This window comes from Anabrus simplex, chromosome 10, assembly GCF_040414725.1.
Source record: "Anabrus simplex isolate iqAnaSimp1 chromosome 10, ASM4041472v1, whole genome shotgun sequence".
Taxonomy (NCBI): Eukaryota; Metazoa; Arthropoda; class Insecta; order Orthoptera; family Tettigoniidae; genus Anabrus; species Anabrus simplex.
Window position 1 is genome coordinate 23,716,422 of NC_090274.1, and position 26,181 is coordinate 23,742,602.

Here is a 26,181-nt window from a genome sequence, read left to right on the forward strand (position 1 = left end):
TAGAATTGAGGAGTTATCTGATGGTGAATTAGCGGCCCTGGTCTAGAGAGCCAAGAATTGTGGCCGAGAGGATTCTTCGGGCTGAGCAGCAGTCGCTTGGCAAGCCACGGCCCTTCACGGGTTGTTGTACTATGTTTTTTTAACTAGTATAAAATCTAGGGTTACTGTATGGTTTCAGTAGAATCTAGGACTTCATGCTCTAACATGTACGACATTCTAGGAAAATGTCAGGCATAGGAAAATGTATACACTGAAAGCAACAATATATGGACATAAGCAATATTTAATGCGTGTTACAGGTCACATGAAATATACCAAGACCAAAATCAGTCCTATTTTACTGTAAAACATCATTCATATTTAAGAAATATATTGATTTGCTGCAAGATACGTTACCTCCTTAAAACATAATCATAAAACTCGGGACATTTTAAGGGTTTAAAGGTTATATTTGACTAAAGGATATCCATCACAGAGTAGGATCAATAGTCTGTTTGTCTGATCTGTTCATTGAGCGGATATCGGTTAAAAACCTTACTCTACATTTGCGTTATGCGCAGGAACAACCTAGACCCTTGAAATAATTGTTCATGTGGTCAAGCTACTTACACATTTATTCTTCCTTTCGTGATTGGAAAATACAATTTTAAACCACTGAGTGCACTGGCTTTCTAAAAAAGAGATTTCTCTTGATAAATAATTCCAGTCTCGTTTACCTCGTCCTATAAATGAATATTTGCCCCAATTTGCCCTCTGCTAGTCGTGATTGTTTTTATTGATCACCAATAGAATAATGACCTTCGAAATGAGGAGGAAAACATAAAGGAATGATCACTCGAAACGTGAGTGAAATAGTAGGAGGGAGTTGAAAGCTCAGGCCTCAAATGACATATATACAGAGGTATGACTTTTTTCGCATTAACAATAAACGCGACAAAAATATTTTGAAGCGATTTTGAGATAACGAGTCATATGATTCTGGTTAAGAAATTAGTGATTTTTTTTTTTCGCGAATTACAGTGAATTGAAGCGACAAGGCCAGTTTAAAGCGACATTTTTTTAATTTTGTGATAAATGAGAAAACTGGAGCGAAATTCATGAAAAATAACCATCTTGAAATTGTATTCCAATGTTACATGTGTGAAGGTAAACAGAAGACAAAATTCTTTTTTTCTTTTTACAATTTCCTTTATGTCACACCGACACAGATAGGTCTTATGGCGACCGATGGGACAGGAAGGAGCAAGGAGTGGGAAGGAAGGTTACAGCCGCAGCATTTGCCTGACGTGAACATTGGGAAACACGGAAAACCATCTTCAGGGCTGCCGACAGTGGGGTTCGAACCCACTATCTTCCGGATGCAAGCTCACAGATGCGCGCCCTTTACCGCACGGCCAACTCGCCCGGTGATTTCTCAATTCGACAGAAAAATATATTCATATTAATATTCTCTAAAATCCCTGAAAGCTATGGCCATGTAAGATGAAAGGGTAATTTGTTATGTAATCTTGATTAGTGCTATAATAATCAGGATTACATAAGGAATAATGAATGATTATCAGTATGGTTTCTCTGTATTTATCTATCTTTATTATAGTCCAGTTCCATGGCTAAATGGTTAGCGTGCTGGCCTTTGGTCACAGGATCCCGGGTTCGATTCCCGGCACGGTCGGGAAATTTAACCATCATTGGTTAATTTCACTTGCACGGGGGCTGGATGTATGTGTCGTCTTCATCATTATTTCATCCTCATCACGACGTTCAGGTCGCCTACGGGTGTCAAATATAAAGATCTGCGCTTGGCGAGCCGAACATGTCCTCGGACACTAAAAACCATAGCCATTTCCATTTCATCTTTCTCATGAATAATTTCATAAATTTTACGTATTTAACCTTTTATGAATAATTTTAGGAAATTATTACAGCGATGGGGTCAGCCCTGTTTCGCGAAATGACGCGAAAAATTGTTTCCTTTTCGCGAAATCGGTCATAAATTAATGCGAAAAATCATGCCTCTAGAATGTATGCCTTTTAGTGTCGGGAGTGTCGAAGGACATGTTCGGCTCGCCTGATTCAGGTCAGTTTGACTCCCACGGGCTACCTGCGCGCCTAGGCGTGAGGTGATGATGATGAGGAAGTAGGGAGAGGTTAAAATCAGGTGTTATCACATAAACTACACCTGTCAACTAAAACCAAGGGGTCTGCTGAAGGCTTAACGTCCCCATCCAAAGGGTGAATCGCCATCAGTAGCGTCATATGCTCTTTCTCTCACATGGAGTGACCGGGATTTGAACCACGGAACCCGGCGGTGAGACGCCGGCGTGCTGCCGCCTGAGCCACGGAGGCTCATTCTTATGCAGTATTTTTCTCAACTGGTGTATTAATAACCTTTAATATTGTATTGTTATAAACGATAGCCCTAACACACTTTTAGGTTAAATAGTACGACCTTCCTTGGAGAATAAATAATAATACCATTTCTAATAATATAGCCCGCGACATCACAAATGTGGGGAAGGCGATAGAAGAAGAAGAAGAAGAAGAAGAAGAACGAATTTATATTATTATAGGGAGAATGGTAAAACTCTGTCGGATACAAAAGACAGAAAATAGAATTTTATCAGGGTTATCAGACGTCCAGAAAATCCCAGACGTGCTCTACAATGTAACTTCCTGTCCGGCATCCGGGAGGAATTTCATAAAATTCCTACATGTCCTCCTGTTTTCTTTTTTAGAAAGCCACAGGGAAAATATGATTTATTAAACCATTAACTTCCCATATGTATGGGCTGCCAACAACTGACAAATAAGCAAATGAAAAACCCAAAAGCTACAACGCTGAGAACTAAGGTGCGTTATAAATGACGGTCACAGGTTGTAGATGTGAGATCTCACTATACCCACTGAGCCGTGTATTACAGATGTGACAAGGTCCTAAATCGTGTCCTTTGGTAAACTGAACCATTTCCAGAACTTGATAAAGAAGGCTGGCCAAATATTTTTGTCGAGAAAGGAAGAATAAATCTGTAAGTAGCTTGACCGCATGGACAATTTGTTTTTGGAGGTAATTGTTATGGTTGCAGACAGTAAAATTACAGAACATATTTTCGTATTCCTACGCATAATGCGAAGATAGAGTAAGGTTTTCCTCTTGTATCCACTCAATGGACAGATGAGAAAGGAATGTAGTGATTAGAAATAGCATCCCACCACCTCTCCTACCCTACCGGCCAATATTCTGATGGTGACATTTTTCGCCCAACGGGACTGGAAACTCAACAATTACGGCCACTAGGCGGGCTATACAGTAGATACTTTTTTTTTTTTTTTTTTTTTTTGCTGTATGTCGCACCGACACAGGTGGCGACGAAGGGATAGGTGTGGAAAAGAAGCAACCTTGTTTAAGGTACAGACCCAGCATTTGACTGACGTGAAAATGAATAACCGCATAAAACCATCTTCAGGGCTGCCGACAGTGGGATTCGAACTCACTATCTGCCGAATGCAAGCTCACAGGTGGGCGCCCCTAACCGCACGGCCAACTTGGTCGATGATATATTTCCTACTTCTTTCATATCACTTAAGAAAATACTAGGTAAACAACCTGATAGGGAATCTGCCACCTGGGCGACATCCCTAAATACAGATCTGTGGTGTAGTGTTTTTCTTACAAGTTGCTCTACGTCAGACCGATACAGATAGGTCTTATGGCGACGATGGGATAAGAAAGGGCTAGGAGTAGGAAGGAAGCAGCCGTGGCCTTAATTAACGTACAGCCCCAGCATTTTCCTGTCCTGAAAATGGGAAACCACGGAAAACTATCTTTAGGGCTGCCGACACTGGGGTTCGAACCGACGATTTCTCGAATACTGGATAGTGGCCGCACTTAAACGACCGTAGCAATCGAGCTCGGTGAATGCAGATCAGCAGTGATGGTCCTGGTGGGGTGGTGATGATTATTGTTTTAAGAGGAAGTGCAACTGGGCAACGATCTATTTTAGCGCTAACCGGAGAGAAAATGGAAGAGATCCGAAGGTATTTGTAAAATAAAGGGAAGGGCCACGAAGGGCGTGAAGGTGAGACTCCCTAAGCATCTCAAACCTAACACGTCGTGGTCGGCAGAGAACAAGAGTGCCCAAGGGAGGCCGGATAGGAAATAAGAAAGTGAGGTGCCTGGCACAAGTAAGTGGAAGAAATGCCAGGACTCAGCTAAGAATCCCATGGCCACCAGCTGACGCTCAGGAAGGTTGTCCGGCTAAAAATTCGGATGTATACACATCAAGTTCTAACCCCGATAAATTTAGGAAATGAGCCAAGAATAAGAAGAAGAAATAATAATAATGATAATAACAGTAATAATAATAATAGAACAAACCAAACAAACCCCATGGCACTACAGCCATTTAAAGACCTTGGCCTACAAAGCGACCGCTGCTCAGCCCGAAGGCCTGCAGATTGCGAGGTGTCGTGTGGTTAGCACAATGAATCCTCTCGGCCGTTATTCTTGGCTTTCGAGACCGGGGCCGTTATCTCACCGTCAGATAGCTTCTCAATTCTAAACACGTAGGCTGAGTGGACCTCGAACCAGCCTTCAGGTCGCGTAAAAATCCCTGACCTGGCCGGGAATCGAAACCGGAGCCTCCAGATAAGCGACAGGCACGCTACCCCTACACTACGGGCCTACAATAATAATAGATACATGAGTAAACAAAATGGAAAGGAAGTTTCATATAACAAAAAATGTATACAATAAGAAATCTCTGCACTGGAACTTGAAATTAAGACATTATTACACAGTGACCCGGCCAGAAATGGTATATGCAGCAGAAAGTCTTAAACTTACAAGAATGGGGGATCTTGAAAAATTAGAAAAAAGGTTGAAAGAAGAATTTTGAGAAAAATACTGGGACCTATAGGAACAACAATGCCGAATTGACTACGATCAAACAGAGAGCTATATTTAAAAGTTGAAAAACTGACAACTAATGAGGAAAAGAAGACTCCAGTTTTTAGGACACATTTATAGAGTGAATAACAATAGACTAACTAAACAAATCTTCAACTTATTGACCAGTTACAAATCCAAGCCAACGTGGTTCATTGAAACTGAAAAGGATATTAAAAACACTGGAATTAAAATAGATGTCCGCCTCTGTGGTGTAGTGGTTAGCGTGATTAGCTGCCACCCCCGGAGGTCCGGGTTCGATTCCCGGCTCTGCCACGAAAATTTGAAAAGTAGTACGAGGGCTGGAACGGGGTCCACTCAGTCTCGGGAGGTCAACTGAGTAGAGGTGGGTTCGATTCCCACCTCAGCAATCCTCGAAGTGGTTTTCCGTGGTTTCCCACTTCTCCTCCAGGCGAATGCCGGGATGGTACCTAACTTAAGGCCACGGCCGCTTCCTTCCCTCTTCCTTATCTATCCCTTCCAATCTTCCCATCCCTCCACAAGGCCCCTGTTCAGCAGGTGAGGCCGCCTGGGCGAGGTACTGGTCATTCTCCCCAGTTGTATCCCCCGACCAAGAGTCTGAAGCTCCAGGACACTGCCCTTGAGGCGGTAGAGGTGGGATCCCTCGCCGAGTCCGAGGGAAAAGCCGAACCTGGAGGGTAAACAGATGATGATGATGATTAAAGTAGATCCGATACGAAACAAAACACGTTTCAGAGAAGTAACACGAAAGGCAGGATTTCAGGACAGAAAGAAATTAACAAGTGAAAGAAAATGGACTCAAGAGGAAAAGGAACATTATCAGAAACTGAAAGAAGTTTGGAAACGAAGAACGTTAAATGCAAAGAAAAGTAACCATTGTTGATTTATCGTACCGTCAAAAGGGTTATTCGAATAATAATAATAATAATAATAATAATAATAATAATAATAATAATACATTTTTAAGAAGACCAAACGGTATTTATTGTTTTGTAATAATGAACTTCATTATTTTCAGCCTTTTATCCGTTCCAAACTTTCTTACCGAATGTAATGTTGAAATAAATTATGTTGTTAAGGATAAGAGTATTCCGTTCATTCTACACGTTGTATGCCTTTCTTATTAAGTGAAAACTTCTGATTCGAACAAAGTCGTCTACCAAAAAATAAAATAAAATAAAAAGTGAACTGGGTGGCCCTGGTTTGAAGGCTCGTTAGGAGTAACCAGTTCACAAGACTCCGTTCCGGACACACCTTGTTACAATTCAGGAGGATTTGTGAAACATCTGTAATAATAATAATAATGTCCGCCTTTGTGGTGTAGTGGTTAGTGTGATTAGCTGCCACCCCCCGGATAGCAGGGTTCGATTCCCGGCTCTGCCACGTATTTTTTGAAAAGTGTTACAAGGGCTGGAACGGGGTCCACTCAGCCCGGAGAGGTCAAGTGAGTAGAGGGGGGTTCGATTCCCACTCAGTCGTCCTCGAAGTGGTTTCCCTACTTCCCATCCAGGCAAATGCCGGGATGGTACCTAACTTAATGCCACGGCCGGTTCCTTCCCTCTTCCTTGCCTATCCTTTCCAATATCCCCATCCCCCACAAGGCCCCTGTTCAACATAGCAGGTGAGGCAACCTGGGCGAGGTACTGGTCCTCTTCCCCAGTTTTATCCCGACCCAAAATTTCACGTTTCAGGACACTGCCCTTGAGGCGGTAATCATGGGATCCCTCGCTGAGTCTGAGGGAAAAACCAACCCTGGAGGGTAAACAGATAAAGAAAGAAAGTAATAATAATAATAATAATAATAATAATAATAATAATAATAATAATAATAATAATAATAATAATAAAGTGAAAATGTCAAAATTTTGAGGCAGACATATTGGCACCAGTCCTCCACGCACGACACAACAAGAGTGGCTCAGAGGGTTGAGGCGCTGGCCTTCTGACCCCAGCTTGGCGGGTTCGATTCTGGCTCAGGCCGGTGGTATTTGAAGGACTTCAAATAGGCTACGTCATTCTCGTGTCGGTATATTTACTGGCACTGCTGCGGGACTAAATTCTGGCAACTCGACGTCTCCGAAAACCGTAAAAGTATTTAGTGGGACGTAAAGCCAATAACAATATTTATTATTATGAAGCAATTACCCTTTGAGGAAGTACCCTATTACTACTAATCAGGGAGAAAATGGAAGAGGTCCGATACTTCGAAAAATGAAGGTTCCGGTAAAAGCTTGCCAGGCCTCGCAAACATAACAGCATCGGAGCCAGAATAGAACGAGTGTTGACCAAGGGAGGTCGGATAGGATAGATGCATGTGAGGAACCTGATGCAAGTAAGTGGAAGCTACGCCAGACTCATCTAGGGGATCCGTGGTCATCAATCCACACTGCCAAGGGTTGTCAATGCGCTGTGAAGTCACTTTATAACAATAGATGGGGGCAGTAGAACAACATCCACAGTATAACCTGCCTCTTGTAAGAGGTAACTAAAAGGGGCCCCAGGAGCTTTTAAGTTGTGTTGGCGACCACGTGGCCCTTAGCTGAGTCCTGGTGTTGTTTCCACTTTCTTGTGCTAGGCTCCTCACTTAAGAGAACCGGGAAGTGTGAAACGATAGAAAAACGTAACTTCTGATGTTTAGTTACACATCTCAGAAATAAAAGAGGTATTTTCTTGAATGTTCTTTTGATATATTCAGAACACATTCATAATTGTTTGGGTAGAATATGAAGCTTCTATGTTCAATATTTTGTACCAGAAAGAACATTATAAAAATAATGTTTTAAATAATATTGTTAAAAATTCCTTCAACTTTTGTACCTTTTCCTGAGAAAATACTCAAATCAGGCCGAAGAAAATGTTCATGCAATATTTAAACCCTATTTGAGCTGCTGAAGTAAAATTATTGTCCTATTGCTTACAGGAGTTGAGACATTATTATTTTGGTATCCTAGTTGGAAACTGAAATTTTCTGTAAAATTTTCAGTACTCTTCAAGCTGGCCTCCATGAACTAATCAAGATGTCTGATAAAATTTACTTCCACAAAAAAATCTATATAGAGTCTACCAAGTTTCAAATACATTGATGACATAGTTTCTGAGAAAAAGGTACACAAAGTTTCAAAAAATATGACTTACGGAGAATCCAAAAAGAATGTTTGACTGGTAGTTGGCAGCTAATGATATCCAGCATGCAGAGTTATGTTTAAACCTAATTTTATTGCCTCAAATGTAACTTCAGCACAATAATTGATACACCAAATTCTTCAGGAAAGATTAGAGATTTTTTTACGCTGACAAGCAAAAATTGACATTTTTGAGCCTATCACACTTCCCGGTTCCGTTAAGTCTATCCTATCCGACCTCCCTTGGCCAACTCTTATTCTTTTCTAACCTCGATGGTATTAGCTTTCCGAGGCCTACAGAGTCTTTGATTTTCACGCTCTTCGTGGTCCTTGTCTTTCTTTGGCTGATACCTTCATTTGTCGAAGTGTCAGACCTCTCCCATTGTCCTTCTAATTAGTGTTAATAGAGATAGGTGCCTTGTTGTCCGACTCTTGACTGAATGGTCAGCGTTGTGGCCTTCGATTCAGACGGTCCCGGGTTCGATTCCCGGCCGGGTCGGGAATTTTAATCGCGCCTGATTAATTCTTCTGGCTCGGGGACTGGGTATATGTGTTTGTCCCAACACTTTGCTCAAACACGCAATAGTGGTAACATCCCTCCATATAGGGTTGGCGTCAGGAAGGGCATCCGGCCGTTAAACAGGGCCAAATCCACATGTGCGACACAGTTCGCACTCGCGACCCCAGAGGTGTGGGAAATGCTGTTGTAGAAGACGAAGAAGAAGAAATATAAGAAGAGATAGTTGCCTTGTTGCACTTCCTCTTGAAACAATAATCACCACCACTTTTTAACTGAGTTGGCCGTGCGCTTAGGGGCGCGTAGCTCTAAGCTTGCATTCGAGAGATAGTGTGTTCGAAATCCACTGTTGGCAGCATTGAAGATGGTTTTCCGTGGTTTCCCATTTTAACACCGGGCAAATGCTGGGGCTGTATCTTAATTAAGGCCACGGCCGCTTCCTTCCCGCTCCTAGCCCTTTCCTATCCGATCGTCGCTATAAGACCTATCTGTGTCGGTGCGACGTAAAGCCAATTGTAAAAATAAAAATTTCCTTGGAGGTGAGTCAACCGTAAGACCGAAGCAACATGTTCACGAGACTCCATCCCGGACATGTCCTGTTACAGGGCGGGATGATTTCAAAAGCATCAATAGTAATAATAATAATGAAGTGAAACATGACGAAACTGTGAGGCAGGCAAATTGGTAGTACTCCTCCGCACACGAAACAATAAGTGAAACAATTGTCCTAACTCGATTTGGAATTGGAAGATTGCACATGTTAGGTTTATATTTTCAATGCGCTGTGACGTCACTTTTTAACAATAGGACAGTTCATTGAAGAGGAGGCAACCGTGCGACTGAAGCAATACACTCTCTCCGACTAAGACCGGCGTATTAAACATCCATCAGCGTAGATCCCGTGCTGTAAATCATTGAACGTGTTATCGTCAGCAAGGCAGCAGACAAGAGGCGTTCGATACGTCGCGCCACACGTATACAGCTGACTACAGTACACCTGGGTCTCGCCCCGGCAAGACGTGGTCAGTTCCGCACCGCACCGGAGCCAGTAACGGGACTAGCCTACTCCTGTCAAGGTAAAAAAGAAAAGACTCACACTATACTGCATGTTCTGTCATGGGTGCTCACAAGACGGCAACCATTAACACATAATACTACTAATCTACTTGGATAAAGGAAAGATTACTGAGGCAAGGACGCGAACACACACACGGGAGATTAGAAGTGAAGAGAAACAGTTTAACAGGCACATTCATAGGCGCGGAGGGCATGGCCTGATTGCAAGGAAAATATAGGTTATGTCTCTTTTTGTTTTGTTTGTTAGTTAGTTAGTTACATGATTGTATTACTCATGGTTCTCCTCTCTTAAACTTAACTTTCAACCGGTAGCAGACATTTTTGCAACGTAACTGGTATCATTACCTGTCAGATCTCGAATATTTATAATGAAATAAAACTGTTTTTTCTTTTATTATTATTATTATTATTATTATTATTATTATTATTATTATTATTATTATTATGTCCGACTCGTTGGCTGAACGGTCACCGTACTGGCCTTCGGTTCAGAGGGTCTCGGGTTCGATTCCCGGCCGGGTCGGGGATTTTAACCTTAATTGGTTAATTCCAATGGCACGGGGGCTGGGTGTATGTGTTGTCTTCATCATCATTTCATCCTCATCACGAACGCAGGTCGCCTACGGGAGTCAAATAGAAAGACCTGCACCTGGCGAGCCGAACCCGTCCTGGGGTATCCCGGCACTAAAAGCCATACGACATTTTATTATTATTATTATTATTATTGAAAAATGTTTTCAATTGTGTTACGGCAAAAGTATAAACGAAGACATTACAAATCCAGAAGCTCCAAAGTAGTTGACCTTCCTATTTATTATTAACAAATACATTGCAAATGGGAAAATTCCCGGTGGCAATGGTCACTTAAAGTAATGTAATAATAAAGTAAAGTTAACATAATTACTCAACAACAAACAAACAAACAAACAAACAAACAAACAGGCAAACAACAAGAGTACAACAAGCAAATATATGGAAAGAAAATATTACAAGAATTTCTACTAGTTTAACATTCTAAATCCAGCACCATCATATACAAATTCACACACAACTTAAGTATTTACAGTGCTTAACACTACGGCTCACAATACTATAGGTTGAACTTAATACTAGCTTAACACTACCAGTGATAATAAAGTAAAGTTAAAAACATACTACACAACAACTCGAGTACGAAAAGCAGTTCCATGGGGGGAAAATATATTACACGAAATACTCATTCTAAATCCAGCATCATGTACAGTTTCAAACACAACTTAAATATTTCCAATACTTAACACTATGGCTTACAAAACTACAGGCTCAATATTCTTGATAAATGTTTTATATGTGATATTTTATTAAGAACTGAGAATGGATGAAAGAATCATAATTGCTGGAAAACTCAAAACGACATTTTACATTTTGACGTCCAAAATCCATATTAGCCTCCAGCAGCTTCTTCCAAATTCCTCTTTCACGTGTAGTCCTCATCCAAACTGATCCCGCAACCCGTATGAATGCATCTCGTGCCTCTCTGCGGTACCATTCAGTTTCCACCCTTGTCCACTTCGTGGGATCAATTCTTGCTATATGCTGGTTAGATTTCACTATTTTCCATGCATTACAGAGTAAGCTACTTTGTTTTACAGCAACCAGAACATAAAACGTGATTACGAGTATATAAACTTACATATGAGTGAGATTAGTACTACTGATATTACAATCAAGATGAAATAGGCAATACCGAGAGAGTTGGCCGCGCGGTTAGGGTCGCGCAGCTGTGAGCTTTCATTCGGGAGATAGTGGGTTAGAACCCCACTGTCGGCAGCCCTGAAGACGGTTTTCCGTGGTTTCCCATTTTCAAACCGGGCAGATGCTGGAGCTGTGTCCTAATTCTGGTCCCGGTCGCTTCCTTCCCACCCCTTGCCCTTTTTCCTACCCTATCTTCGCCCTAAGACTATAAGACGTAAAAGCAAATTCTTAAAATTGTTTAAAGAGGCAATATTAACGTTGTAAGAACAATATGTAAAACAGAAGACTAAATTCAAATTAAAATATCAATTCATTATTAAGTAACTAATACTATTACGAATTAAATCACTGTCACTGGCAAGGCCTATATCAGTGCTGAAATAGTAAATTATAACTTGAACGTAAATTCGTCTCCTCGTCGTAAGGTGGTGCAGCTCTTCTGAGACACGCCCGCCAATAAAAGTGGACCTGTTTAACCACACACCAGCCCTCCTGCCAATATTACATTTCTGACAGTGCCTACCGGGAATCAAAATCGAGTCCCCGAGAAATACAACGGTGACCGTTATATTAGAGACGAGAACGGTTACGATAAAATGAAAAAAAAAATCCGTAAAGGATATAACCTAAAAATTCTTCGACATCATTCATATGGAGTTCATGTCTCTTAACATGGTTAATTATAACTTATATTATTTTTAAGATTAATCTGATTTTATCATCTTTCATCAAAATTTTTACTGTGTTTTGTTTTGTATCATTTGGCAAACCTAGAATATTCTGGAGTAGATTAAACCTTCTTCTATATAAATAAAATCGTAACGAGCGTGTGTCTGTACATTGACTAATTTGGCGAAATTTTCATTCTGTTATCCGTTTCAGGTGTAATAATGACCATCTGCATACTTTTTAGCTTTGGTGTCTGTTTGTCCGAGTTCTTATAACTTGAAAACTAATGGATAAAAATTTCTACCTACCGAGCTCGATAGCTGCAGTCGCTTAAGTGCGGCCAGTATCCAGTAATCGGGAGATACTGGGTTCGAACCCCACTGTCGGCAGCCCTGAGGATGGTTTTCCGTGGTTTCCCATTTTCACACCAGGCAAATGCTGGGGCTGTACATTAATTAAGGCCACGGCCGCTTCCTTCCCATTCCTAGGCCTATCTTATCCCATCGTCGCCATAAGACCTATCTGTGTCGGTGCGACGTAAAACAAATAGAAAAAAAAATACCAAACTTCATATTAAGAATTCACCTGTCCTTGGGTAGGTTTTAGGGCCAATATTGTTTCTAAATCCCTGAAATGACTGGAAACCGAAACCGTGATTTTGCACTCCCACACGATATACACAACCAAACTTAATGGCAATCTACCAGCCTTAATGGTAACCAATTCCTAAAACGTTTTTTCTCGTTGCACCTTTACGATGGGAGGATAACAAGGGAGTTATCATTAATGGACTGTTTTTTACAGGGTGTCATATCATTTCAGGTTGGGTTAAATAGTTTAACTGAAGAGCCATTTTACTCTTTTCGATAGAACAGATAAAAATTTAATTTCGTGTGGCTATTTCTAGCCGAGTGCAGCCCTTGTAAGGCAGACCCTCCGATGAGGGTGGGCGGCATCTGCCATGTGTAGGTAACTGCGTGTTACTATGGTGGAGGATAGTGTTATGTGTGGTGTGTGAGTTGCAGGAATGTTGGGGACAGCACGAACACCCAGCCCGAGAGCCATTGGGATTAACCAATGAAGGTTAAAATCCCCGACCCGGCCGGGAATCGAACCCGGAACCCTCTGAACCGAAGGCCAGTACGCTGACCATTCAGCCAACGAGTCGGACGATAGAACAGATAATAAGAGAGGTCATCGTCTACGACTGATTTCATGATTCTTCAGCCACAGTGATAGTTTCAGATGAACAATATGTAACCGAGAAATAGGGATAATTACGCCCAGCTTCGGACCAGGAACTGTATCGTTCAACAAACTCTATGATCTACCCCATTCTGTCTCCACTTTGTTCAGCTTTGTCGTATTTCACGTTACTGCCACGTGCTTTCATAGGAGAATATCAGTTTAACATGCCGTATTCAACGTTTGAATTCAGGCATGTAACTTAGCATAAATTCATTAAGGAATCATGAAATAGATTACCGATTCCCGTGCGAAGAACGGGTCGGTCTACATATGCTAGTAACTAAAATAAATGACCATGACTACATTCTACAACAGATGACAATAAACAACCATTTTCATCTCATTTATGCATCCCACTCAAGCTCAAGTTAGACTTGGAAGTGCTTGTGACATTCGCAGGAGACTTTGATTACCTTTTGATGTAGCGTCCCTAATGCCACTGGCGAGTTCATTTGTTATGGTGATGCTGAAATAATAATTGCAATGCTGTGCTTCAAGAATCTGTTAATATTAAAGTTACAATTTTAACCTCCTTTAAAACAAAACAAAACAAACAAGGCGGGCTGAGTGGCTCAGTCGTTTGAGGCGCTGGCCTTCTGACCTCAACTTTTTTTTTTTTTTTTGCTAGGGGCTTTACGTCGCACCGACACAGATAGGTCTTATGGCGACGATGGGATAGGAAATGCCTAGGAGTTGGAAGGAAGCGGCCGTGGCCTTAATTAAGGTACAGCCCCAGCATTTGCCTGGTGTGAAAATGGGAAACCACGGAAAACCATCTTCAGGGCTGCCGATAGTGGGATTCGAACCTACTATCTCCCGGATGCAAGCTCACAGCCGCGCGCCTCTACGCGCACGGCCAACTCGCCCGGTTGACCTCAACTTGGCAGGTTCGATCCTGGCTCAGTCAGGTGGTATTTGAAGATGTTCAAACACGTCAGCCTCGTGTAGGTAGATTTATTGGCATGTAAACGAACTCCTGCGGGACAATGTTCCGGCACCTCGGCGTCTCCGTAAACCTTCAAAGTATTTAGAGGGACGTAAACACAATAATATTATTAACAAACAAACAAACCCCATGGTAACTCAGCCCTGATGGGTCTTTGTCTACCAAGCAATCGCTGCTAAGCCCGAAGGCCTGCAGATTACGGGGTGCCGCGTGGTCAGTGCGACGAATCCTATCGGCCATTATTCTCAGCTTTCTAGACCGCGACAGTTATATCAGGGTTAGGTAGCTGTTCAATTGTAATCACGAAGGCTGAGTGGCCCTGGAATCAGCACACAGACCCGGATAAAAATCCCTGAACTGCCCGGAAATCCAACATGGGGAGACTAGGTAAGAGGCAGGCACGCTACCCCTAGACCATGGCGCCGGTCTTAACCTCTTTTAACAATCCTAAAATCATATTTTGATATGCTATAACATTAAAAAGTGTTCTGCCATGTCTGTTGAAGTGACTGACGTTTCTGCAAATAATAAAATAAAATTGAGTATGTGTCAACGTAACAGACATTAAAGTAAAAAAAAAAAAGTGCAATCAGGCAGGATCAATGATGCCGGAAGGGCATATGTAATTAATCTTAATTAAGTGGCGAACTGCGATTAGATAAGAGAAACATGTTTAAGGGAACTGCAGGTATGAGTGAGGGATTTAGTTTTATACCAGTTTACGTACTTGTGAAAATTTGTTTTCTGAGTTTGCTTTTCTCTTTGTGCGTGTTTTGGTTTGTTTGGCTTTATTATACTAACTGTAAGTACTATTTGTATATGTATCATGTAGATAGTCGGTAAGCAGTGGCGGCTCGTCGAGTTCCGTGTAGGAGGGTCACGTTACGGTTTAATTCTAAAATACTCACACATATTTACACATGTAAGTACAAACAACAAAAGACTTTATGCCAAAACACACCCATCCTTATCTTATCATTAACGTTATATCCCACTTTCCTTCCTTCCTTCCTTCCTTCCTTCCTTCCTTCCTTCCTTCCTTCTTTCTTTCTTTCTTTCTTTCTTTCTTTCTTTCTTTAGCTGTAGCAAATGTCTCGATTTTTACCTCTCACTTGCCAGTGTACTACTCAGGAATATCTTTATTCTATCTAATGTAAAGATATACCTTTCTGTTTTTGGTTACTTGTTTAACGTCGCACTTACACATCGAAGATTTTGTCTGGCTCCATGGTTAAATGGTTAGCGTGCTGGCCTTGGATCACAGGGGTCCCGGGTTCGATTCCCGGCAGGGTCGGGAATTTTAAACATGGTTGGTTAATTTCGCTGGTACGGGGGCTGAGGCGCAGGTCGCCTACGGGAGTCAAATAAAAAGACCTGCACCTGGCGAGCCGAGCATGTCCTCGGACACTCCCGGGCATACGCCATTTCATTGTTTCATTGAAGGTTTTCATTGACGGAGGGGTGGGAACTGGCTGAGTGGCCTTTATTAAAGTACAGCCTCAGCATTTTCCTGGTGTGATAATGGGAAACCACGAAAAAACATCTTCAGGGCTGCCATCAATGCGGTTCGAACCCACTATCTCCCGAATTCAAGCTCACACCTGTGTGACCCTAACCGCACGGGTAACTCGCTCGGTAAAAATCTTTCTCTTTTCACAGTAGTCATTGGTAGCATTGTAGTACTACTTTCAACAGCACACTCGGAAATACAAGTCAGTGGACTTGTTTTGTGTTTTGTTTGTTATCCCCCTCTTCTCCCTGAAGAGAGATTCAGTGTAGTGTTCTCTACTTGAAGACTGGCAATTTGGTTTTCATTCTTATATATATTTTTGCATGTGTGCTGTGAGTGTTCCTTGTACATGGAGGATGGCCAAATGTTGTACCAACAAAGGTCAATTAATAAAAATAAAAATAAGAAAAGTCAGTGTACTGTACAGCTTTCTTTTCTTTTTTCCCAGAAAACTACCTGCTACACTTCTCGGTCGCTGTTTGCATGTGACCGAGGCTCTCTCATTACAACAGACCTCTTCCCCAAGAAACACAGCTAGCGGCTACGTTTGGAGACAATGTACTGCTCTACGGTCACAGGGGTGTTGTGACCGGGAGCTGATTTATACAAAAGTACGCTCTATCCTGAAGCCAGATTTCGCAGTTTAAAAGTAATAGTCCCCTTCCTTATGAGTTTAAAACCTGCGTCCTCCTGTGTATAATGTCTTGAGAAGAAAAAATTAAAATATTCATGTTTATTGGGAGGGCACGTGACCCTGTGACCATATGCACCAGGCGCCACTGTTAGTAAGTCTGTCAGTTTTTTCTTCTTCTGCTGCTGCATTTCCCACACACTGGTAGGGTTGCTCATGTTTTACGGCTGAATGCTCTTCCTGACTCCAACCCTATGTGCAGGGATGTCTTCACTATTGCGTGTTGCTGTGGTGGTTGGTAGCGTGTTCTCTTCTTATTCCTGGCATTTTCCCGCTTCGAGTTCCAAGGACTGTTCTTCTAGAAAGCTGTCTCCACTTTATCAGATGACCTTAGCTTTGTAGCTCTCATATCACTGTTGATTGTGTCTATCCATCTTTGTTTTCGCCTTCCTCTAGGTCTTTTCCTATTTACCTAAAAGCTGAACGCTATTGCTGACACACAAGTGGGCTGGGCTCTCCGCTCGTGCCCTTATCATGGAGTCTTCCTTCCTAGCATTTAACACGTTCATTTCCATTGCATGTAATTTTTTTGTTATGATCTTAACAGTTGGTCAGCATTCGCTTCCGTACAACGCCACTGACCTGCAATATAACGTAACCTCTGCAGTAAATACATTACAAAAATTATGATGAAGATAATCGCATTAATATTTTCTCCATGTAAAGTATGGTTTATTGCATGTTTATCTTCTTTTTAAGAATACGTTCCACTGCTAGTCCAAGAACCACAATTGCTCTTTGCTTTTCCTCCATGTTAAACCAAACTGCTATCAAACCTTGCCAAATCTTTTCAGATCTTGTCAAACCTTGAGCAGTTTGAACAGTCTTTGACAAGATTTGACAATTTTTCTTGTGAAGTATTGAATTAACTGAAAGAAAGAAAAGACTGATGGTGTACACCAGGCATTACAACAGTGCGATATAAGTCAGGTAAGTTTCACAGGGATCTTTTTATCACATAGTATGGTATGTTTGCAGAGTTGGGAAGTAATGGAGTACTTACTGGCAACGCCTTAATTAAGGTACAGCCCCAGCATTCGCCTGGTGTGAAAAGAGTAAACCACGGAAAACCATCTTCAGGGCTGCAAACAGTGGGGTTCGAACCCACTATCTCCCGGATGCAAGCCTACAGCTGTGCGCACCTAACCGCATGGCCAACTCGCCCGGTACTAGTAACAATTACATTCCTAATAATTTTTACTTATAATCGTTACTTTTTCCAAAATGTTATTTTAAATTGTAATTTACTTCTTGAAGTAAAATTATAGAAGCCTCCGTGGCTCAGGCTGCAGCTCGTCGGCCTCGCACCGCTGGGTTGCGTGGTTCAAATCCCGGTGACTCTATGTGAGATTTGAGCTGGACAAAGCGGAGGGGGGACAGGTATTTCTCCGGGTACTCCGGTTTTCTATGTCATCTTTCATTCCAGCAACACTCTCCATTATCATTTCATTTCATCTGTCAGTCATTAATCATTGCCCCAGAGGAGTGCGACAGGCCTCGGCAGCCGGCACAATTCCTATCCTCGCTGTAAGATGGGGCTTCATTCATTCCATCCCTGACCCGGTCACTGACTGGAAAACAGGTTGTAGGTTTTCAAGTAAAATTATAATCGTTACATTCTAATAATTGTTACACGATTCATCGCAGGGAATCAGAAACGGGGAAAGAATAAATGATGAAGATAACTTTTTCAAGGCCACGGCCGCTTCCTTCCCACTCCTATAGTTGGGCCCACGAGAGTTGGAGTCCGACATTTGAGCGGCGAAAGTAGTAACTACGAAGTACGCTGCGTTGTCATAGTTACCTCCATCTGCGGCACATCGCCCTTTCATACAGGCTGGGTGTTTAATAAAACATGTAGGCCTAATGCAATTGATGAACTTTGACCCGTTCGTAAGCTCGTGCTAATAATAAGAGCATTTAAGACAGAACGCTCCGTTGCCGATAAATATGAGATTCCATTATCACCAACAAATTCATCCGTTTCTGATAATAAGCTCAACAAATGCACATATTCAATACATAATATAACTGTACAACTAGCCACTGTTTAACTTACAAAAAATAAAGGAACAACGAAAATAGTGCTCAGAAAACAAACATGTAAATACATAAAGCAGCAACAACTAACTCAGCTAACACAGCCCGTCTGTTCAATCAATCAATCAATCAATCAATCAATCAATCAATCAATCAATCAATCAATCAATCAATCAATCAATCAATCAATCAATCAATCAATACTGATCTGCATTTAGGGCAGTCGCCCAGGTGGCAGATTCCCTATCTGTTGTTTTCCTAGCTTTTTCTAAAATGATTTCAAAGAAATTGGAAATTTATTGAACATCCCCCTTGGTAAGTTTTTCCAATCCGTAACTCCCCTTCCTATAAATGAATATTTGCCTCAGTTTGTCCTCTTGAATTCCAACGTTATCTTCATATTGTAATCTTTCCTACTTTTATAAACGCCACTCAAACGTATTCGTCTACTAATGTCATTCCACGCCATCTCTCCACTGACAGCTCGGAACATACCATTTAGTCGAGCAGCTCTTCTTCTTTCTCTCAATTCTTCCCAGCCCAAACTTTGCAACATTTTTGTAACGCTACTCTTTTGTCGGAAATCATCCAGAACAAATCGAGCTGCTTTACTTTGGATTTTTTTCAGTTCTTGAATCAGGTAATCCTAGTGAGGGTCACATACACTGGAAACATACTTTAGTTGAGGTCTTACCAGAGACTTATATGCCATCTCCTTTACATCGTTTACATCCTTATGTGTAGTCTCACCTAGTGATGGAAGTCACAAATGCCCGGTTGCAGAAAGGTCCATCACATCAGTCCTTAATGGCAGATCAGCTGATTGCCAATCAACTTTAATTCCAGAGTGCGTTGCCGAAAACCTAAACCCGATCAACTTTCTCCAGTTTACTGATTGAAGATCCTAGAAGGAAATAAATCTGGCAATAGCGCAATTAGTGACCACTGCCGCATTGATTCGTTCAGTGTGGTGTCGATTTTATCCTCTTTAGTGTCTAGCAAAGGCATCAAAGTGGCAGTGAATCAGGGAACAGCTGATCCTGATCGTGTCTGAGAAAGGTGGAAAAAGAGCGGATATTGAGGCTTTCGTTGATTTAATTTTCGACAATATGAGTGATATGCCTACTAAGACCAAAGTCCAGCACGCTAACCATTTAGCCATGGAGCCGGACACCAGGCATAATGTACCTATGCTTTAAAAAAAAATCACGAAATGAAGTAATACATTTTCCTTGCAAACTTCGTATTATTTCAGTCCAATGAAAAAAAAAGTCACCGATTTCTTTAAGACTAGCGTTCTGTAAAATAATTGTAATGTTACTGATTACCTGTTGAAAAAATAACTTGTAATTCTAATTCAGTAAAATTTTTCTAATTTAACTGTAATTCAGTCCACTTACTTGTTTCGTCTACTTCTCCCATCATTGCATGTTTGTTAAAGTAAAAGCCATTTCTTTTCAGTTTCCATTTAGTTACTCTACAACTGTGAGGTTCTTCACTCTGTCGAAACTTCTCCTTCCACCGCTTTTCCCACACCTGTACGGTCGCAGGTGCGAACTGCGTCATACATGTGGACCGGCCCTGTTTTACGGCTGGCTGCCCTTCCTGACATCAACCAGTATGGTGGGATGTAATCACTATTGCGTGGTTGGTAATGCCGTGTATTGCCTTAATATGAAGGGGAGAGTATTGGGACAGACACAAACACTTAGTCACCGATGTAGGAGAATTAATCAGAAGCGATTAAAATCCCCGACGGTGCCGGGAATTGAACCGGAACCATCTGAAGCGAAGGGCAGTACGCTGACGACTCAGCTAAGGAGTCGGATTTCAGTCTGTCGAAACTAATTCAGAATAAATACATTTAGAAAATATCTGAGAAAGAAAACATTTAAAATCACACTTTTTAAAAAATTAATGAATTGTTGAATATTGTGAACAAGTGTGGAGATATTTATATACAAATTCTATGCACACCTTCGAAGGACGACTGAGGAGGAGGAAAAACAGAATCAATACATCATTATAATTCAAACATTTCAACAATGTTATAAGAGAGGTGTACAGAGAAATTAAAAATAAATGTCTTTACAGTTATCCAAAAATTCATCAATTTATAACAACAGACTAATAATAATAATAATAATAATAATAATAATAATAATAATAATAATAATAATAATAATAATAATAATAATAATGTGTGATTTGAAAAAATCTGATTGTTCTTTCAAGAACAAAACATGTCATTCCGTTTTAAATCAAATGATATCTTCCAGGTAGGCCCTATAATCTGTTTTTACAGGTATTTTCAAATAATTGTTGTTATTCTGAATAAGCTTTAACAGACTGTAAAACCTCACAGTTATACAGTAGATTGCATGAAAATAATGAACTCGTGTCTTCGCGCTCCTTAAAGTGGTGCTGCTCTTATTAGGAACACGTATGATGGAGATGAATTGCCAGTACCTATTTAACCTCGCATCAGCTCTCGTGCCAATCTTAAATCTCTGGCAGTCTCGAGAATCGTACCCGGGCCTCCAAGGACGGCAGCTATTAGAGCTAACGTGGAGGTAGACTGTGTGTGAATGAAGACGTCTGAATCGTGACAAACACAAAACATCAAGTCCCAGACTCAGAGGAATTAATCAGACGTAGCTAAAATCCCCGGAACTCGAATTCAACACCCTCTGCACGGACTCTGTTTATATCTACATTAGTAAAATTATTATATTTTATCTGTACAGTTCGAAATTTTGACTCATCCTTCGTTTTCATCTCAGACTATGTAGGATATACAAAAGTCGAATATGAGTTCAGTTCAATTTTTGTGTCCGTTACATCACGGGAAAACAGATAACAGCTTGTCTTGAAACTAGAAATTAGGTTTGACGCAAGTGTGATAAACAGATATAACTTGAAAACAATATTCTCTCACCCATGGGTAACTAATGCAAATGTCGAGCTCGGATTATTACTGTGTCGATGGGTTGAAAGAAGCTCTCCAGGATCGCTGGAAATAGTTAAGGAAAGATCTTCATTGGGGTAACCGCATTAATGAGGTTGTTAATAAAGGTGGTTTTTTATTTTTTATTTTTATAAAAATATATTTGTTCGTGGCGTCGACCTCTGTAGATCTTTTGCCACTACTTGCAACCCCCCTGCGTGTAATTGTAATTGCGGAAGTGTAGAGTGTTGAATGTGAGGAAAAGAACGTTAAGAGAGACACAAACACCCAGTCGCTAGGCCAGGGATATTAATCATTTATAATTAAGAACCCCTGACTCTGCCGGGAATCGAACCCGGGCCGCCGGGTGACAGGCGGACGCGTTGTCCCCTACACTTCCCAAGTGGTAACCCATCCAAATACTGACCACGCTCAATGTTGCTTAACTGCGGTGATTGTACGAGAACCGGTGTATTCAACGTTGTATGGCCGTTGGCTAGTAAAGGTTACATATCTTTTCACATAGTTATCGAGGGTATTTGGGAATTATAATAAGGATGTAAAACAGAGGGTGCATAAGTAACTGATAAGACCCCCAATTAGAAAATATAGACCCTTCAACACGAGTCCTTGGTTCGAGGACTTGAAAAGATCCAAAGGAGAGCAGAGCAATTTTTCTGGGTGACTTCCGACAAAAGTGTTAAGAAAATGTTTCGAACTTTGGGCTGGGAGGATTTGGGAGTAAAGAGGCGAGCTGCTCGGCTAAGCGTTATGTTGCGTGCTGTCAGTTGTGATAGTACATATATCACACCCCCGAATTATATGTAGCAGTTAGAGATATTATTGTCAGTATTCGATTTATTATTATTATTATTATTATTATTATCAGTATTTCATTTGTATATTTTGCCATTTATATTTGTAAGCTGGAAGATATCCACATATGTAGGTATGAGTAATTTGTTTTGCACGAGTGGGAAAACATTGCTTTAATAACTCTGGTAATTTGGATGAGTCATGTGGCTACCCCAGTGTTTGTTGTGATGTGCTTGTGTCGGGATATTCCATGAGTCATGTATATATCCCAGCCTAATGAGATGAGCTTGTTGTTGTATTAGGGAATTTCGTTGACTCATGTAATAAACCCCAGAGTTTGTTTATCTCTTGGGAGAGAGGAGAAGTTCAGGGCATGGTCTTTACAAGAGGTTCACTCATGATTGGCTGGCAAGCACCAATCCAGACGTATCATCTGAGAGGAGGGGGATGTTGATGTCTATACAGGTTGATCATACGGCGGCAACCGGTGACATTGTAAAGGAACGAGAAGGAAGACAACTATAACCAGTGACACTGTATAAGAGAACCACTCGGTACGGACAAGAACCACAACTGACACACTGTACGGGAAGGAAGTAGTGCTGATACACGGTACTGGAGTGACACGGCTGCAATGGACTGGACTTCAAACGTTCGTGGAGCGTAGTCTTGTTATGTTCGTGGGAAGTGGCTGATCAACAAATTGTGGAGGGCGTACGCATTAAGTGTTGTAGTACTTGTGGAGGTCTGGCATTATATGTTGGTGAAAGCTATCTCAGACTTTCCATAAATTATGTTGAGGATCGACAAGCGTGTGTTACTAAAATATATGTATCTTTACAAGTGTTAAAGTCTGTGAACACAGTATTACGAGGTACAGTATCTGTGTGATGTGATAACTGCCGATTATGAGAATCGGTAAGTCGAATTGATATAGAGACAGTGAAGGGTATTTATCTTCATATATGTACATTGTTCATCGGACTATCTACAAATGGTAGTTTAGTTCTCGCTTTCGTTTTCCCACTGTTTTTCATTGTTGTTGTTGTTGTAAATATGGAGTCTTCCAGCAATATTTTATGCGTGTATTATATGTATAATTTTGTGTGTTGATGAGGTGCTCATGCACGGATGTTGTTAAGAATATAGTTAGCTATTTTAGAATCAGTGGAGTTATTGATGAACCTAGGTGCAGTTCCTACCTATTTAGTTGTTTTCAGGAGGTTAGGTAAGGCCTGCAGCAGATGTACCAGTACGCAGCATATGTACACGCCCTGGGATATAAAGTTTATCATGCTCTATCAAAATTCGAGGGATCCATTCTGGTGAACTCTGGCGCCCATACTATGGACAACTCGATTAATTATGCTTATTAATTTAATTTATTTCAATTTTATTTATTCAGTTATTTATTTATATAATTTATTGATGATATTTCATTATTATTTATGGGTAGCCATCGAAAAGTTACACTGTGGAGAGATGTCTTCGAATGGCATTAGTAGACGAATAAGCTCGAGTTTTTTAAAAGAAAGAAAGAAAGAAATAGTATAATATGGAAGCAAATTCGGGCAAATATTTGTTTATAGGAAGAGGAATTTGGGATTGGAATAATTTGCCAAGGAAATGTTGAATACATTTCGAACTTCTTTGAAATAGTTTAAGAAAACAGGTGATATGGACTCTGCCACCGGGGCGACAGCCATATGTGCAGATCAGTGGTGATTGATTGGCAGTGCCATAGCTACCAGGTATATACATAAGTTTTTGCCGGTTTTTGTGGTAAAGAAAACACGTAATTCTCAAGGGAAATTCATTTTTTGTTTATTCAAAATATTGGCCATCGGCTTCTACTCACTTCGCCCTTCCTTCAGGTAAGTTAAGAATACCATGCTAGAAAAACTGCTTGTCTTGTGCGGCAAACCATTCGTCGAGCCATTTTCCAACTTCCTCGAAATTACTGAAGTGCTGCTCTACGAATGCGTGTTTTATTGATGCGAATAGGTGATACTCAGGTGGCGCCAGGTCGGGGAAGTTCGGCGGGTGCGGAAGGATGTTGCATCCAAGCGATTTCAAGGTGTCTTTCACTGGTTTTGCTGTGTGAGACGGCGCATTGTCGTGTAACAAAATCACTTTGCCATGTCTTCTGGCCCATTCCGGTCGTCTTTTGATCAATGCTTGATTTAAATTAATCACATTTGTTGGCGATAGCGTTGTGCATTAACAGTTTCGCCAGACTTCAACAGTTCATAATACACAATACCGCCCTGGTCCCACCAGACACAAAGCATGGTTATCACTCTTGCGTGTGTTGGTAGGTTATTGTCAGATGAGCAAACTGACGTATGTATCAAATTCATACGCTGCGAACTGTTCGTTGGTGCAATCTCTTACTGAAACCGGAAAATACTTATGCATACACCTGGTATAATACCGGGTCAAAACAAGAAATGTCAAATGTTTACCGTTAATATTTTATTTGTTAAGGTGATGTTTCAATAAATTGCATTTGAAGTTCAAAATAACTGACATATCTATATAAATACAATTATAATTTTGGCTGAACACCCTCCATACTTGGTTGTTAACTCGGATAAGCTGTTGCGTATCCGTTGTTTTGTAATTGCAACAGTAATGCAATCTACCGAATATGAGTGGCAGCAGAAGAGACATAGCACATTTAGAGGTATTTTTTCAAGAGTTGGAGTTTGACATTGGCTGGTGTTTGGGAAATGGCGTGTTATTGTCATGGTAACATGTTTATGGGGCTTAATCGAGTTTTTATTTCTCATTGTCCCTTGGTGTCCTTTCCTGGCAAATTCTGTTTTATACCCGTTTCCTGTAATGATTGTACCATTGTGTGTGCATACAGTATTTGTATTATCAGAGATTTTTTTTATTTCATTCCATGTGTAGATTTATAATTTCCACCATCCATAATTAGTTTACTGTTAGTTTATTCATAGTTATTGTTTGAAGGTTACTTTTAGGTGAGTTTAGTTGTTGTTGGTAGTGATTGTCACTGAGTTATGAACTGGTTATTTTGGTTGTGTTTTTTTAAAATATGCTTTGTGGTTCCCAGCATTTAATTATTCTGTCCCTCGTCAAATATTCCCGTTATGATTTTACGTAGTCTGTTGATCACAATTATGTAGCTTTTGAGGAAAGGCATTACGACATATTTGAACTTACAGCCGAATTTTTATCATCGCTTTAAACTCAAAAATATGTTATTCATGCTATCGCGTGCGTTCCAGTATTTTGAAAATATAATAAAGCTTTAGAGAATGAAAGATAGAATGATTCACTGCCTATTCTTGTCAACATTGTTTGGTAGTGTTTGCTTATTTGCTGTAGTTCAGCGCTATGCCACTCAACTGTCAGACTCCAACTCTGAAAATAAAACCATGGGTACAAGTAACCATAATAATCAGTACAATGTTATTGCTGATGAGTTTTATGGGTTAGGACATTTTAGGACATCACATTTAGGTTTCTTCCGGGTCGGCAAAAGTAGGGCATCCGAGATCAAGGGAGTCTTTCGTCACTTCATCGTCTTCTTTTTCACCGTTAATCGAACGTATTTATGAATTGGTGAAATACCCGTTTCTTTGTGCAGTTGTTGGTTACGTACAAACCGGGGAACACTGGTAATTATGCCGAATACTTCATTTTGGAAAGTCTGTAGACGTTTTAGTTAGCTGTGCACCGGACGAGTTGGCCGTGCGGTTTAGGGGCGCGCAGCTGGTAGCTTGTATCCGGAAGACAGTGGGTTCGAACCCCACTGCCGACAGCCCTGAAGATGGTTTTCCGTGTATTCCAATTTTCACATCAGGCAAATGCTGGGGCTGTACAAAGGGCGCCCATAGGATCGTTTGTAGGGGGTGGGAGGGTAGATGAATGGCGACTTGCATTCCACTGTAGAATACCACACACG

At 40.9% G+C, this 26,181-nt stretch overlaps 1 protein-coding gene across 2 annotated transcripts in view; it reads left to right on the plus strand.

Annotated features, from left to right (window-relative positions):
* The first annotated feature begins 9,572 nt into the window (after positions 1 to 9,572).
* LOC136882355 (organic cation transporter protein) overlaps positions 9,573 to 26,181 on the plus strand; it is a 113,764-nt gene continuing 97,155 nt past the window's right edge. For both annotated transcript variants that reach the window (XM_067154959.2, XM_068229502.1), the window contains exon 1: positions 9,573 to 9,642. The gene's annotated coding sequence lies outside the window, so the exon portion shown is untranslated. The remainder of the gene's footprint in view (positions 9,643 to 26,181) is intronic.